Below are 17,283 nucleotides of genomic sequence, written 5' to 3'. Positions count from 1 at the left end.
GTCTCCTCTTCCAGTGGTTCCTTCTTCAGCTGCATTTGTTTATGTAAAACTAGTCGACCTTTGTCTTTCAAATAGTGATCTTCCGAGGTCGGTTAGCATCAGCGGAACATTAATGTGATCCCTGCGTGTACTTGTTTCGTTATGTGATTAATACAATATTAAATAATATGCGGTACAGTATCGTGCATCAGCTCAAACATCAGTTCGTATTGCCCACCACGTCATTTGCTTCTATGCATTAGAAAGTGACATAATGAATGAGGCATTGTGTGCCTGAGCAGCTGTGTTATAATAAACTGTTGCCCTGTTTATGGTTAGTGTTTTTGTATCATGTACAAGACATTATGTTTCAGTAAATAAAATATATTTATTGCATAAGTGCAATCTGGTTAAGCCTACAGTGTATCGATTCTGTCCCAGGATGGCTGAGTGGACTTTCTGCTATGGAGCTGGAAAGTCTTACCAAGTTGTGCCTGGTTATCTTATCTTGCCAAGTTGATGAACTGTGCACATTTGGGTAGCCTAGAGAATTGATGGGGTCCAGGAATGCTAATGTCTGCTCTCTCTTGAAAGATTCATTGTTACCCAATTGCAGTGAGGGCACTCAGTAGGTGGTATATTAACAGTTCTTTCATGTAGAGTTAGTATTCTTGCAACAGCATTACACTGTGACAATTGTTTGATGCCTATTGAAAGGGATTGTGCAATTATCCATTATTACTACTATTTAGTGGGGTATTGTAATAAATTGGACCTTTGTGGGTAGATATTGTGGCATGTTAAGGATTGCTCCTGAAATACAGTTGTCAGTATTTGAGTTTTGCAGCAGCAGATGCTATTTAGTTAGACAGACTAACATCATGGGGCCAGGTGGCTACTAGTCTGGATTATATTTACAGTGGACATTGTGTAATGTTGACAGTTTGATGTTTAGAGCAGAGGAATAATTATTGGAAAGCATATCACCCTCTATCATCACCACACTTCCCTAGATATACTGAAGATAAGTAACTATACCTTGTCAGTGTGTTGTATCTATACAGTACTAGGGATGCATCAAACCCATACTTTAGCATTCAACTGAATAGTAAAACCATTACATAATGTTCTTTGAATCTATATTAGAGTCTGAAGCCTAAATTGAATAATAAAATGAGGTTAAGAGGCCTAAATGATAATATTTTATTATTACCTATTGCAGACGCAATAACTCTGGTTGTCAAATTGAAGCAATCTTGGATTTGGTGTGTCAATATTCAACACTATGTATTATTATTATTATTATTATAATTATTATTATTATTATTATATGTTTATTTATATGGCACCAGCATTCTATATATATAAAATAAGTTGGTATTTATAGCATTCCGTGTATGCTGAGTGCTTGAGAAGACTACTATCTACAATTTTTAATGTTTGTGTTTGGTAAATGTAGTCTAATGTTTGTTTATGAGTCAGATGATTGATTCTTAACATCCACTATACTGCAATGATATGTTGGCAAAACAAGTTACAATTGTTTACAAAATACAGGAATAAAATATTATCATTCTTGTTTTCAAGTTAACGCCTTTGGAAATGTTTAATCTAAATAATAATTTGCATATCTGACTGTTCAAACTGTCTCTTTTGTATAAAGTTATTGTGATATTGATAAAAACAAGGCCAGTTCCTCTTCTGTACTGTAGTACACCTCATTCTAATGAAGACTGAAGCTGGAGAGTTAGCTGAATTAATCCAATAGAGTGCAATGCACTCTGCATAGTATGATTGGATTTGTGATAGCATGTATACCAATTTCCTGTTTTTGAAGAACACATGCAGCACTATTTCTGCCTTGCAGTATAATGCAGCACTGTGTTCTTGTTGATAAAGCAGAGCCTCTTCTAAATTGTCAATTCACTTAGACTTGGCAGCCTTGGTAATGTCTCTGCTGCTTGCCAGGGCGTTTACAATGTGTTGCAGGTTTTCCATGGCTGAAAAGTTAGAAATACAATAGGTACCGCACGTGTACATTTGTCACAATATATGACCCTATTTAGGGTCAGTTTCAATAATGTATCCTTTGAACAACACCATGTTGTTGGAAAGCATCCATCTGCCTTTGTCTACAGATATACATATGGGGCTACCATTTTTTTAGGCTCATCTGGCTCATCAAATGGCAACAATTAAGAGAGATTGTTGCCACACCTTTATCATTAAAATGAATGAGGAGCAGCTGTTACATTATGTGACCATGGGGGTACTGCAGCATGTGAACCAACTGCTACTTACTCCATCTGTACACACTGCCCAAGTACTTAGTCTGCATTGGTGCTGCAGGGAGCTATGAAGTATCATTACCGGTACTTAGTGTATTGATAGACTGAATTCTGTATATTGGTTCTAACCAAAATAAGGTTGACTCCACTATGTGTATGTGACAGTTACCTTTTAAGGGAAGCAGATGTATGTGTATGTAATGAGTTACAATAATATATACTGATTTGGTAATTAAATGTAAGAAGACAACAGAAAATATATATAAATCTCTGTTTTTTGGGTGGAATAAGGACACAATTCTACAAATCTCAGGAGAGTTCCATAGATTGGCAATATGCGGATATTAGTAGAAAAAGAGGTATCTATCATGTGTTATATTTAAATAAATGCTACATACTTACATGAAAGCCAAGGGCGGGATGGATACAGGTGACTTGAATCTATATAAAAGGCAATTATCCCAAAGATACTTATTTATTATAATGATAACATCTTTCCTATATACAAAACAGTGCAGAAAGAATATATGCTCTTTAGGAAAGACAGTTAATGATCAAAACATATCAGCTCTACAGAAAAAGGTGGCACAGACTGAATGTTTAAACAATAAAAACCTGCAACATGAATCTTTTACCCATTGTTTTTTAGAATGCTGTCACTCCCTTTGTCATCCTTTTCCAGCAGTCACTTGTCACGCAAGGATTTAGAACGTGTCTTTGTATTTGAAAACAGAGGTAAATAATTAACATGAGAATGACAGTTTAATGCTCTTGTTTTAGGATTTGAGCACCCTGGACAGAGTACTCTGTAAGATTACCACATGTGGATATAGTTTGTTAGGGAAGTGACACACGGGCGTATTTGCCTGCATATAGCAGCGTTCAAAACACGCCTCAGTACTAATGTGCCAGGAACTTGGCGTGTACGCTGCCTGCTATATCCATGCACAAAGTGTATGTAAATGGCAGGTTGTTGGGGTTATATCACGTGGGTGCTCAATGCGCCCATGTGTCCCTAGTCTTGTCATGTCCCAGAGGCACCGGCAGAATTTCCAACATTCCATGAGACAGAGACAGTTATCTGGTTTGTTATTATTCATTTACATTTTGAGTTAATTAACCTGATGTTCAGTTAATTGAACTATAAGGCTTGTTATACATCAATTAAGTGAGCTCAGGTTAATTTAGTCAAATAGAAAGTGGGGAACACTGAACCAGCATCTCATGTTATACAAAATAATAGGCCATATTCAGGCAGCAATACTGAATGGGGTCAGAGCTAGACAGGAGGTTTAGTCTAATCATGCTGAGCTGAAGGCAGTTTGTCAGACTTGTCACTAGGCCAGCCTTCGCTGCCTTTGCTGCCTTCGCTGCCTTGCACTCTATGTGTTAATTGCTCTACTGGCAGAGGCCCTGCGTTATGACGGAGAGTAAAATAGAATTAGGCGTTGCTAAACCATAATTAACTGCTCATGTGATTCGTGTTTCAGACCTTGTTGGTTTCCTGTAATAATTGATGAGATCATGGAAATGAATGGGGCTGGCGTTTGTGGTATATGAATAAAGCAGTTTGCTGTCAGCTGATCATCATGGTGTAGAAGCCTAGGTATTGTATCATGGTGTATCGCAACGTGTGCCAAATGTGTAGCGGACTCGTTACATTACATTAAATATATATAGTGTAATGCAACTTTTTTGTGTTAGCATAGAGGTATTATATCTCTAGGGTTTTTAATGAAGTATGCTTATAAATGGCATAGTGGTTAGCATTGCTGGCTGGCGTTTGTATGTTTTTTTCATCTCTATGTAAGTTTCCTGCCAAAGTCCAAAGACATACTGTGAGGTAATTGGGTTCTAGCTAATTGGCCCTGGTTGTAAGCTTCACTGGGTCATGAACTGTTCTGACTTAAAAAATACCCGATTATACAGAACTACTGAATATATAGGCACTACATGAATAAAATATAATAATATATAGGTCTCATCTTGTCACCAATACAGTGAAGGCAGCCATTTTGTGAGTTGAACCACTGTTCATGAGAATGCAGCCTATCAATTCACTAGAAACCTGCTTCCATTTGAGGGACTGTACCACTGTCCTGTCAGTCGACACATTTGTCCTGGCTCCCAGGAACATCATAATGGTAAGTGGGTGCACTTTAGAAGCATGACAATGCCCCGTTTTGTGTGCCTGCTGCCGCTTCGAAAGTGCTATGCCTGCCCCCATTGGAGCTGTCCTGTCCCTTGTTTGTGTGAACGCTGGAACAATGTTGTAACGTATGTGAATATCTTAGTGAGATCATTGGTTCACAGTGAATTGATGAGCTGCTTTTGGGTGGGGTACGGTATCTGTTTTTTTTTTTAGGAATAGTGCTTGTCGGGATACTGATTACCACCGCTGCTTTCACATGTGTTTTGGATTAGCCTGCAAAATGGCTGTGTCCAATGGGTGTAGGTGACGGGCGCAGTTGAACCATTATTCACTGAAAGCTGTCTGGTACAACGCAGTGCAATAGTTTTAGAATTCTACTCACAGTTCTGCGACATGTGACTAATGCACATGTGGTAACGGCATTGTCATTATTTTTATTAAGAATAGTTGGAGATAGGTATTTTCCAGGACATCAACCCCTCAAATCTTTTTATGGAGCATATATGCTAAATCGTTAAAAAACAACAACAAAATAGAATGATATTTAGGCCAATGGAACATAGATTGTTCGCCGGTACACTTTAAACATCTCACTAAACGTACCTCCTGGTTTATAGGGTGTCGTAGAGCTATTCAGAAGGTAAAGGCTTTCATGTCATATATGGGCTTGTCTTTTCCAAAAGGGCCTGAGGTGGCGCTGTTCAAGGGAAGCAGAAAAAAAATGTTGTACATCATAGTTTGCTTTATGTTTTATTATTTTGAAGTTGATCCTTCTGTCTGCCAGATTTTTTTTTTCAGATTGAATTGCCCTTTAATTAATTTAATTACACCAGATATTGAAAACCTTAAGAGTAATTATCTTATACGTAGTCATAATAGCGAGCCATGTATTTCTATGTATTTCTATTTTCACACACATGATGTTTAACCTTTACAATAAAGGGCTAGTGTTTTCACAGTAGACATTTCTATTTTTGTACTTTCTCGAAAAGGATAAATCAGGACATGTATTTCAGGAAGCACAGTAGAGCCTCTCTCAAATATTTTTTTCTCCATGCTGTTGATAGCCTTCTCCAGCAGCTTGTCTGGTGTTTGTTAACTGCTAAAAACACTTTAGTATTGCTGGCTAGAGTACAGTCTTTGTTGTAATCCCTCAAGTACTGTGCCTTTCTATTTCTGCTTCTTTCTCCAAACGAAGGGGCCTATTTGTCAACCTATAATCCCCCTAAAACTGCAGTTTGCGGCATATTTAAACATGGAAATAGAAATGAGGCTATTTATTAATGGAGAACTGCAGCAGACATCTCCGATATCTTCAATGGGAAATCCAGTCCCCTTACTTGTCTAAGGGTACTGCAATTATGTCCTAATTATCAAGCTCCAAAATTATGACATTGATCCCGCAGCTAACGCCATCTTAGCCATTATAACCTATTGGGAGAGCCTTGCAGAAGAGGGATCTTCAGATCCTTACTCTAGGCTTCGTGCTATCCGCATCTCAAATTCAGCCATGCCATAGAAAACTGTAAATAAAGTCATCGCAACTGCCAGCTAATCAATTTTAATGAATTACCACGTCAATTAATTTCTTATCATTGCTATAAGAATGAAAATTAAGGTGCGCAATTAAAGTTTGGTCATAAATAAACCCCAGAAACTTACATTCGTTGTCATTAGTAAAGGGACTAGGTGCAACGATAGTTTGCCAGAATGCATTGTATTGGTAAGGAATTGGATATAATAGCATAATTGCTTACTTTTTTGAACCTTCCCTATTGGGAGTTGCTGGATGGGAGGTCCAAGGTGCAAATGCAGAGGGGAGGGGATAATGATGATGCAGTTCACATTATCCTACACGGCTCACCACTGCATGATGACACGAATAGCGTCCCCAGGCAGCGGAGACAGGGCTTCATTGTGTTAATTGCTCCATCAATGCCCCTCCCAACATGTCTGTCCCTGGCAGTGGGACAGGGGGCGTGGCCACATCGCAGTGGAGATGTGACCACGCCCCCAGAGGGCTGCCTAGCGCAGTAAAGCGCTATGAGTTGAGAAGACGTCTGTGGCTCTATAATAGCTGTCTATGTGTTCTCTCAGCTCGGGGAAGCTGCCATTGTAGAAATAGATCTGGCTCATGAATCATAAACTATTCTTATATAACAATATTATTATGTCTTTAAACCATCAACCATCAAATAAGAATTAGTCTGATTGGCTCACAGCTACCAGTCTGAAGCTTTAACAGGTGTAGAACAAACCCCTAACAGTTTTATTTAGTAAAACTATAGTGATTTGTTGTTTATGTGAGGTGTTCATTGTATGTAAATGTTTTATGTGCTCTTGCATTGCTATGCATTATAATAGGCTGCACTTATTTTAAAATAGCGATAACAGAGTAAATACTTCAGTACAGAGGCAGACAGATCAGTTTACCTTCACAGTAAAAATCTAAAACAAAATTTAGTTTTCACTTTTCATCTATTACACAAATCCCTATGAAAAAAACGGGTAAGATGTGTTTCTTTACCTTCTGCTTAATGTCTTTGGGCTGAGTCATTAAGGAGAACAAGGCAAAAAAAGGAGTAAATTTGATCCTGGACAAGCCATGTTACAATGCAAGGGGTGCAGCTAAGTTTATTATTTTGCACATAAGTTAAATACTGGTTGTTTTTTCATGTAGCACACAAATACTTGATAGCTTTAGTTTTACACTGAAATTTAAAATTGATCTAGGACATGCCCTATCCCAAATATAAATCTGTCCCACATTTTATATTTATCTCCCCCTCTAATGCAACATGGTTTTGCCAAGGTGCAAAGTTACTTCTATTTTTTGCTTTACTTTCCTTAATGACTCAGGCCCTTTGGGCGTAATTTGGTTGTGTCATAATCCCTTTAATATACAGTACTGTGTAACATGCTGGCACTTTATGCATTATCAATAGATGTTAATAATAGTCGCAGCCAGGTCCCCCCTTCCCCCAAACCCTGTATATACTGCAGGACATGTTTGATAAATGGGCAGCGCAGTGGTGCCAGAAGGGTTAATGTCCAGAGCCAAAAGGGTTAATTCTCACCGCAGAGCAACTAATGTAAACATGGAATGTGTTAATGTAAATTAAGGCTAGCCAACCAGTCAGACTAAGAGACAAGAGACAAATCTATAGATGCGGCAAAGAGAAAACTCTGCCTTTTATATACATGCACACAGTGTAAACACACACCTATATACCGTGCACATGCATTGAAAATATAACATAATTTATACAAAACACCATTGTCAAAATGTTCACAGTAATGATCAAATCAGCCCAGCTCTGCACAGAGCAGCCCTTATTTCATGGTGTGTTTGGTGGAGGAGGGTACTTAATGTTTCTTCACAGTAGCTCATGCTGCTACTGCACCCACAAACGCTGTGGAGGGAACTGTTGAAGTGGCAATAAAAAGTCATAAATGGCCAACATGCCCCTCAGATCTATTCACATGCCTCTGTGACTTCTTCACATGCACCTTACATACCCATCATGTCTCCCCACATGCCCCTTTCATGCACATCAAACCTCTCCAAATGGCCATCAGACCTCCCCACATGCCCCTCAGACCTCTCCCAAATGGCCATCAGACCTCCCCACATGCCCCTCAGACCTCTCCAAATGGCCATCAGACCTCCCCACATGCCCCTTAGACCTCTCCAAATGGCCATCAGACCTCCCCACATGCCCATTAGAACTCCCCACATGCCAACAAATCTCTCCATATACCCATCTACCACCCCACATGCCTTTAGACCTCCTCACATAGCCCTTAAATGCCCATGTGCCTCCCTACATGCCACCAGATCACACAAGATGCCCCTTAAATGTCATCAGACCTCCCCACATGCCACTTCTAAGTCAAACAAACCTCCCCACATGCCAAAAGCCCTCCACACATTTTATCAGATCTCTCCCCAAATGCCATCAGATCTCCTTCCATGCCCATCAGTCTCTTCCATGCCATCAGATCTCCTTCCATGCCCATCAGTCTCTTCCATGCCATCAGATCACACATGCCTCTTATTTACCTCTCATACCTCTCACACTTAGCTGCTGGAGCCTGCACAAAGGAAGGAGAGAGAACACATTACACTCTTTCCTCTTCCTTTCCTGATTGGATTATCATGGACACACTGTGACCTCACTGCGTTGCACGACTATTCCCGGTCAGTCTTGCAGCTGACTGGGTTCCAATCTGCCCCTGCCACGACCCGGAGCATCATGCTGCATTCATGCTCCCGCCCAAGAGTCACATTTTACAGCACAAAGAGCCGCATGTATTTTATGACGGTATTGATTAAAATAATAAAGCTAAATTCAAGCAGGTCAAACGAGTTCCGCCTTGTTTAAGTCATTTTGACCATCGACAAGTTTGACTATATTTGAGTTGGTTTGCACACGTTTTATAAATATATTACATGTATATTATATTTTCATGTTGTGGTAGAGAACAGGAACACACTGCTATACCGTGTACAAGAAAGTGACTGACATTTCAGTTACAGTAATAATTTCAGTTACAGTAAATAGTTTAAGCTTAGTCATCATTTGTCACATGCAATTCCTGTTATCTCAACTATTACTCTGCCAGTCAACACAGATTATTTAAAAACCTGGGAATGATACCTCTATGTCATAAGGCACCTGTGATTACATTGTACAATTATTAATTAATCTATACAGAATATCTAATGTCATTTTAACTGCTCTTTAGTAATAATAAAAACAATCCTTAAACGCAATAATTCTAAACATAATCCAAGAAAAACAAACAATAAACTGGTTTAATTTTTCAATAATCATAAATCTATTTTTGTAGCCATGCACAAATTTAACCCCTTTTCTTCTGTCTTCCAATGACCCAATGTTTTTTTTAGATCTGAAATGGGTTAATGAGCTCTGAGACTGAAAGCTACCCCGCTCAATGCTGCTGTGACACAAATTGCATGCCAATTTCTCATGCCAACTCTAGACAAATGAGACAGATGCAGTGAGGAATAGTAATGGTTTCAGAGCTGGGGAGAGACTCCGTTTGCATTATGGAAGCCAAGAAATGAACCTTGACGTGTGCCTATTGAGGCGCAAAGAACTCAATCACTGCAAAAGACACTTTTGATTCATTTGCAGAGCTAATTTATTTCCATTGTCTTGAGACCACATAGCCAAGTTGGAATGGGGGATCAAAATGCTGCAAATTGTCTTTATTTCACAGTGCATGACTGCATCGAGCAGTTGTACAAAGGTGATAAAGTCACTATGGTCATATCCTTCTATATAAATACCTGCATCATTGAGTACGCCAGCTAGCTATTGTAAGCAGCTCATTGTTTTAATTTTATTATTTATACACAATGAGTTGGAAGACTACAATTCCCCCCACTCCCCGGGTGCTGTTAAGAAGTAGCCTATTAGTTAAATGGACAAATAATATTATTATTATTAATTTTTATTTATAGGGCGCCACAAAGTGTCTGTAGCGCCGAACAGGAACAAACAATAGGGCATTGCAAGCTGAAACAGCACGGTACAAGTAACAATAAGCACTATAACTCTGGAAGCTCAAAGCACAGCTAGAGAGAAAGGCTGAAAGGGTGAGGGTGAGGGATATTCAGCACAAGCTGGTAACCTGGGCACAAGACGGTGGGAGCGGCTGACAGGTTAAGAGCCACTGAAAGGTGCAGAGAGAAGCGAGAGAGGAGTCAGAGGGCAGAAGGTCCAAGAGGAGCTGGGCTGAGTAGCTGGAAAGCAAAGATGTGGTGGAAACAGGAGGAGAGAGGGCCCTGCTCAAAGGATCTTATAATCTAAAGGAAGGGGCAGACTCACTGAAGACACAAGGGTGATATGGGTACAGAGTCACACGGAATGAGAAAGGAAGGGGGAACATGGGATGGGAGGGAGAGGTAGCCGACAAAGTGTGTAGTTAAGCGGATGACTGAAGGGCTTTTAAGAAAAGATGGGTTTTTAATGCCCGTTTGAAACTGCACAGATTGGGGAATGTTCAGTTGAAGCGAGGGAGATGGTTCCAATGGAGGGGGGCAGCACGCGAGATGTCTTTATTGCATGCATGAAAAGAGGTAATCAGAGGTGACGAGAGGCGACGATCATTGGCCGATCGCAGTGGGCGGAATGGAGTGTGAATAGAGATTAGGTTGGAGATGTAGGGAGCATAATAATAACTTTAAGTGTAATTTACAAAGAGCAATAGTACATCCCACAATACAAATTACCTTTTGTTATGTCATGTACTTTTTATTAGGAAAATGGTGTGATTTTTATGGGTAAGTGCATGGATTTGCAGACTAAGATGGTGGAGTCTGCAGGAGTGCAAAAGTTTGTACCGTTTGATGGGTGTTGAATATGCCTAGATGACAGGATGGGCTTACTCTGCCAACTTTTACTTTCTTTATCTGTGAATTTACCAGTTCCTCTTGGGGTTTACTCACCAACTGTAAGAGGCAACTGCGCACAAATTGTAGGACACTAGTCTCTGCCACCACTGACCTACTTCACCGTCACTTCTGAGTGGTGACTGTGTCTGGCCCCTCCTGACCGCTTACGAGATCGAGCCGAGATCTCGTAAGAGATTGTGCCGAGATTGAAGCCCTTCAGCGCCGCAGCACTGAGAAGTAATCCCTCCATTGTTGTGGCGCTTGTCCTTCATTTACAATATTAGATTTTATTTTGTGAGATGGTATTATCTAAATGAGCTGGGAGGTGAAGCAGCACAGTTATTGAGGCATTCTCCGTGTCCTGGTGTGGCTTTTCCCTCCCAACACTAAGGGCTAGATTTACTAAGCTGCGGGTTTGAAAAAGTGGGGATGTTGCCTATAGCAACCAATCAGATTCTAGTTATCATTTATTAAGTACCTTCTACAAAATGACAGCTAGAATCTGATTGGTTGCTATAGGCAACATCCCCACTTTTTCAAACCCGCAGCTTAGTAAATCTAGCCCTAAGACTTGATTTCTACAGGTGGTCAGAGACACCAGAAACCCAACCTTGTCTGTATAATTTTAATGAGATGCACTTTACACCTTCTAGGTACACTTCCATGGATGTAATAAAAAGCTTTAAATACATAAAATGTGGCGCTTGTGATTATGACAGTCCCGACGTAAATAGGGGTAAACTAAGCTGAACACGGAAAACATGGAAAAGTTTAAATTAATGAAGTGAATGGTCCTGAAGTTGAAGTAGGTTGGAGTTTAATGTGTTTTTTTCACCATGCACATTTTTCGTTGTATCCACCAACATGCAGTATGTACAGATTGATTTTATGGGGGTGTCTCCAAAGACCATATAGTGGGCATGTACCTTAAAATGAACTAGGCAGACAAGTAAGTGCACTTACACAAATAAACATGAAGTACATTACATACATGAGCTTTTTTGAGTCTTGCTATCTATCGTACTGTCAGCTATTTGTGACCTTGAACATCTCAAAGTCTGTATCACAGGCTCAAAAAAGTAGGTTGTAAGTTCAAATCAGTAAGAAAAGGATGCCTGAAAAATTCTGTGTACTTGCTGCATAAAAGTGCAATAAAATTGTCAGGTGGCATGGGGGAATTACTCCCCAAGCCGGACATATTTTGTCAATTAAAGGTTCTGCAATTAAAATGAAATGGGCCATGGTGGATAACCAGTACATTGTATATTGTGTCCAAGCTTTTCCCTTTATATTGCCATGGCACACACAACTTCCCTTTTCTCTAGACCTGTTAGTCCCATCAAAGTCTAAGTGCCCTGCCACTTATTTTTCTATATAAGTTGCCCCTTCACCCAACAGAGAAGTGCTACATTGCTTGTTATTGGAACTGTTTGTCTGGAGAAGAAGTTGTGCACACCATAGCAAACTAGGGATAGATCTTGGAAGCAAGCAATGTACACTGTATATCCTAGTTGGAGCTGGGCATTGTCTCCATCACAGTCTATAGATATCCAACTGCAGAACCAGTCGGCTATCCACAGGACGGGGAGCTTACAGAACAATGAGATACCATTTAGTATGTGGATCACTGTGGGACTGATGCTGAGTTGGACGTATGCAGAATTGTGCTCATCTTACACGTTTTCAGAAACAGTGTCAGCTGTGCATTTGTCTGGTGCTCAGAAGCCAGTGTTACACATGTAATAAAGATGGCATTATGCAAAGAGTTTTAAAAATGTTATCATTTAGTGTCACAGACATTTGATAGATTGGTGTCTGGACTTAAACAATGGAAGTACAGGTGAGATTGAATGGTATGTGCTGAGTGTTATGTGCATAGTATAACATGAAAGTATGCTTGATGAGTGGTAACGTCATGCAGGTGCTGCATACCTGTGGCTGTAAGATCCTGTCGGTGCAAGGCTACCTCGCCGGACTATTGAGTCTCCTTGACTAGTGTCCTACATACCTGTTACTGTTCCTATGTGAATCTGATCTGACTTTCATTTAACCATTGCTGGTATTCTGTCCTGGAACCCGTGGGTGACATTATTGCCAAATGGTAAGCTAAAAATGCTAAAACTGACTTGTCCTGTTTAATGCTTCGTATTCACTGTTCACCACCTGCACTGTGGTGACTCCAACACTGTACCTGGTTGAATATTACATTAGTAAATCCTTGTGTCTGGAACTATGAACAGGAACTATCAATACTGCTCCATATTCTGTGATTCTGATGATCGCTCATTATTATTGACTGATGAAGCAAGTTTTCTGCATATCGCTTGCACTGCAGATTGCTCCGGCGCTGTACTTAGACTGCAAATTTGCAATTTAGTAATCCTGTATCATTGCAGTTTCAGTGGCTGCCCTGTCGCTAGTTGAAGCTATTGGAGCTCCAACTAGGGACTTAGCTTCCTGGGACCCCCAGGAGGCACTGCACCTCCTGGACCTATTTGCTTCCAGGTGGCTGGTTGCTAAGTGCCTCCGGCAGCCACTGATGCTGGCTGCCGGATGGTAAAGGGGATCCAGGGCTGCCTCTGCAGCTCCACCACAGGGTAAGTACTTTTTATTTATTATAATATATACATTTCATATATTTGACACACATTTACATTTAATATGTCCATAGTTACACTAGTTAACCTCGTAAATGCTGGGAGCCGGTTCTTTACCGGCGCTGCAGCACCTACACAAACAGTTCACAGTTAAATTACATTTTTACACTTTCCGGCGCCTAGCGCCGGGGTTTAACCTGTAACATGCTGCAGCACTGGGTGCTACCCAGCCAGTGCTCCAGCGCACACATAACACATTTTTATTTAATAAAAATGGCGCCGGTTATTTAACCCCTCCGGCGCCATTTATTAACCCTCCTGGCGCTGGAGTCAATTTCAAGATGGTACTCGGGGACCAGGCCACAACTTCCATCAGGATAAACCTAACGGTGATTAGACATAGTCCTTCTGTCTACACAATGACCACTGTCTTACCTTATTAGACCAGATGTGTGTGTTCAGCATAGAAGTTTTACTGGGCAAGGACTTAACCCTGTAAACAGCCTTCCCCTGCAGTCTGTCAGCTGAATAAAAGTCCTTATCCTGAGTGCTCTGAACAACCAATATTACTTCAGAGTTCCAACTGGAACTTTGAGTACAGTAAAGTCCACTAGATGCCAGGAAGACCGGAGACACATAGAGAAATGTAGTTTGTAAAAGATTGAAGTAACATTTCATTACAATATCCCTCACTCTTGTTTCTCTGACTTTGTCATCTGAACATACTGACTTCTTTACTAATCTACTGCACATATGTACACCTTTGTTCCTTCATGGAGATATTGCCATTGCTATTAATGGTATTCAGGACTCTTATTAGGAAGGGGGTCATATACATTATATCTTTAGTAGATACCGAAGTTTTACATTTAACTAAACTAAAATGTGTTTAATATGCATTTAATTACATGGGGCCTGATTCATTAAGGATCTTAACTTAAGAAACTTCTTATTTAAGTCTCCTGGACAAAACCATGTTACAATGCAAGGGTAGCAAATTAGTATTCTGTTTTGCACATAAGTTAAATACTGACTGTTTTTTCATGTAGCACACAAATACTTGATAGCTTATTTGTACACTGAAATTTAAAGTTGATATTTGTGTGCTACATGAAAATACAGTCAGTATTTAACTTATGTGCAAAACAGAATAATACTAATTTGCACCCCTTGCATTGTAACATGCTTTTGTCCAGGAGACTGAAATAAGAAGTTTCTTAAGTTAAGATCCTTAATGAATCAGGCCCATGGTCACTATTTCTACTAATAAATAAGAGTGCTGTGGAAGCAGTGACTGATGATAAACGGTCTTCGGAGATCACATTCTGGATGAGTTTTATATCCTTATAAAGGCCGTTTATCTTCCACGTGGACAAACAGATGGATCTCAGTGATGTAGAAGCAGCAGTTTTGGATCATCAGGAAATACAGAAACACAACCTGTGTATATTACAGAATATTGTAAAATAAGGAGGTTTCTTTTGTCATTCAATAGTCTCGTTTGTGTAATGCTTATATGTTAACTTATACGCCTTTCTAGATTGTAAATTCTCACGAAGAAAGCTAGTTCTGCCCTTGTGACTGTTATGTTTATATGCCATACTGGCTGGACATATTTGAGGAGTCAGGTAACCAATGCAACTGAAAAATCAGTTCTGCCACTTAATTATTGGAAGCTATTCCTATCGATGTTGTATTTGTGTACCCCTCTACTATGTGTATGTTTGTAATGACTGTCCAACTTTACAAAGTTGCTGAATATACCCCCTGATTATAGCAGTGGTGGACAAAATAATTCAGGAGCCAGTCAGTTTAATCTAGGAGGCAGCAGGAGCTTTCAAAGAGCCAGGGAAGATATGCATTCATTGACAGCGACAGAAATGACTCCCAAATGTTAGGCTGCCTCCCAAATGTAGTTATTCAGGTGAGTTGTCTACCTGACTCTTGGGACTCGTCCAACCATGCCTCATAGACAAGTGAGGAGGAGCCCCTCATAGAGTTTACAGACATCAGGAGGCCCTCTATAAAGCAGTAATACTAATTGGACTCTTACATATGAGAAATATCACTTTCACAATAAATGTTATCAGTGTAGAAGCATTTGCACTGAGTACTTTTTTTTTTAGGTCAGCATGGGTTGTAGGCTTCAGCACTGCAGAACAGGACATTTTGGAAGTGATGTACATAACACTATCATCAGACGTGGAACTAGAGAGCTGTGGGGAGGAGGGAACCGGGGCCCCCAACCCTCTGCCATGCAGCAGGGCCCATTATCTCCAAAGGCCCCTGTACACCACACCTGCTGCACCAAATGTAGTTCCGCCACTGACTACAATAACAAGGGAAACACATACATCTATACAAGGATCACCTCATACAAGCAACTTACTATGTTTCAAATTGAAATTTGTGCATTATAAATGGGTCTGCAAAAATGGAGTAATGCGCTACTACTGGGCCCAGGTACTTTATCTCCTTTCCCTTAATATATGGAATCATTTTCTCTGTTACTGTAAAAATACCTTGGTTTTGCATAGTTCAGCCTGTTTATCTGTATTGCTGATGTCCACCTACCCTCTGCTCTTGGAGCATGTCTCCTCAACTTGCAGTAGCCTAGGTGTGTGGAGAGGTGGGAAACTCTCACTGCAAAACTGTAAACATTACATCAAAGTCCACCCTCCTTCCACTTCAGTGCAATCCATTTCAATAAAATACACTTCAGTTTTTCATCTAAAGTACTTCTTACCTTGACATCATGTATGAAGAGAAAAATTCTGGGTGCAAATCAGGTCCTATTAGAAGTATAGGCCAAGACCTGAAGACCACCACCAACTCTGAGTTGGTGCAAAATTCAAGTCCTTTTGTGGACTTGCCTCTAAATATACACCCTCTTTATCTAAAACAAAACCTAACCAAGTAACTACGTAAATGCAGGTGCCGCCAGCTGTAAAGGACCAACAAAAATTACATCTACAAATGCTCTTTAAAGGCCGCTTATTTAGGTAATGTTATGTATTTATTATTTATTAACACTTATTTATATGGTGCCTACATATTACCAAGCGCTTTACAGAGAATAATCACTCACATCAGTCCCTGCCCCAGTGGAGCTTACAATCTATATGATGTTGTTAATAAGTAACAGCATCATTCCTGGTAAACCACAAAACCCACAGTGCCAGTAGTAATAATATGTTAAGTATTCTTCTGTGTACCTGAGAAATAATACATGATTGAATATGCAGCAGATAAACAGTAGAAAGAAGTCATAACCCACAGATGTTGTTCAGTGCTATTATATCACTGTGCAAGATATAATATTAAACTGCTATTTATCTTCCCTAAGGAATTACATCTATTCATTTTATAGAAAACAATTTTTACAAACTTGAGTGTATGTAAAATATATCCTATAACTTTCCTTGTATCAATTTTTTTTAATGTATTCTTTAAACTACAAGGTGAATAAATTACAGCAATATAGCAATGAGCAACAGCAAATGGACCCAGCATACAAATTATTATTATTGTTATTATTATTATGTTTTATTTACAGCTGTACATAGGATTTGTACATTTTCAGGATAAGTGAAATATAACTAATCAGATCTCAGCCCATGTCATAAGTGTGCTCACTTGAAACAGAGAAGGGGTTGAGCAATGTGGAGAATAATACAAAAAGGGTGTGGGGTAGGTAAGAACAGGGTAGCATTAGGAAAGGACAGGAAAGGGGGTAATAAATAGATCCGGTGCTTTGTTGGTTGTTGGTAGGGTGTTACAGAGGGAATCATTAGTGTAGAGTGAGATGGTTGTTTGTCACCTGATCTATGAGCGAACAGGTTG

The 17,283-nt window shown here is 39.8% G+C and overlaps 1 protein-coding gene across 2 annotated transcripts in view; it reads left to right on the top strand.

The window, feature by feature from the left end:
- The window catches only part of SPSB4 (splA/ryanodine receptor domain and SOCS box containing 4), a 141,681-nt gene that overhangs the window by 701 nt on the left and 123,697 nt on the right, over positions 1–17,283 (top strand). The window lies entirely within an intron of this gene.

Source organism: Mixophyes fleayi, chromosome 3 (assembly GCF_038048845.1).
Source record: "Mixophyes fleayi isolate aMixFle1 chromosome 3, aMixFle1.hap1, whole genome shotgun sequence".
NCBI lineage: Eukaryota > Metazoa > Chordata > Amphibia > Anura > Limnodynastidae > Mixophyes > Mixophyes fleayi.
This window is presented reverse-complemented; position numbering and strand designations above follow the sequence as displayed.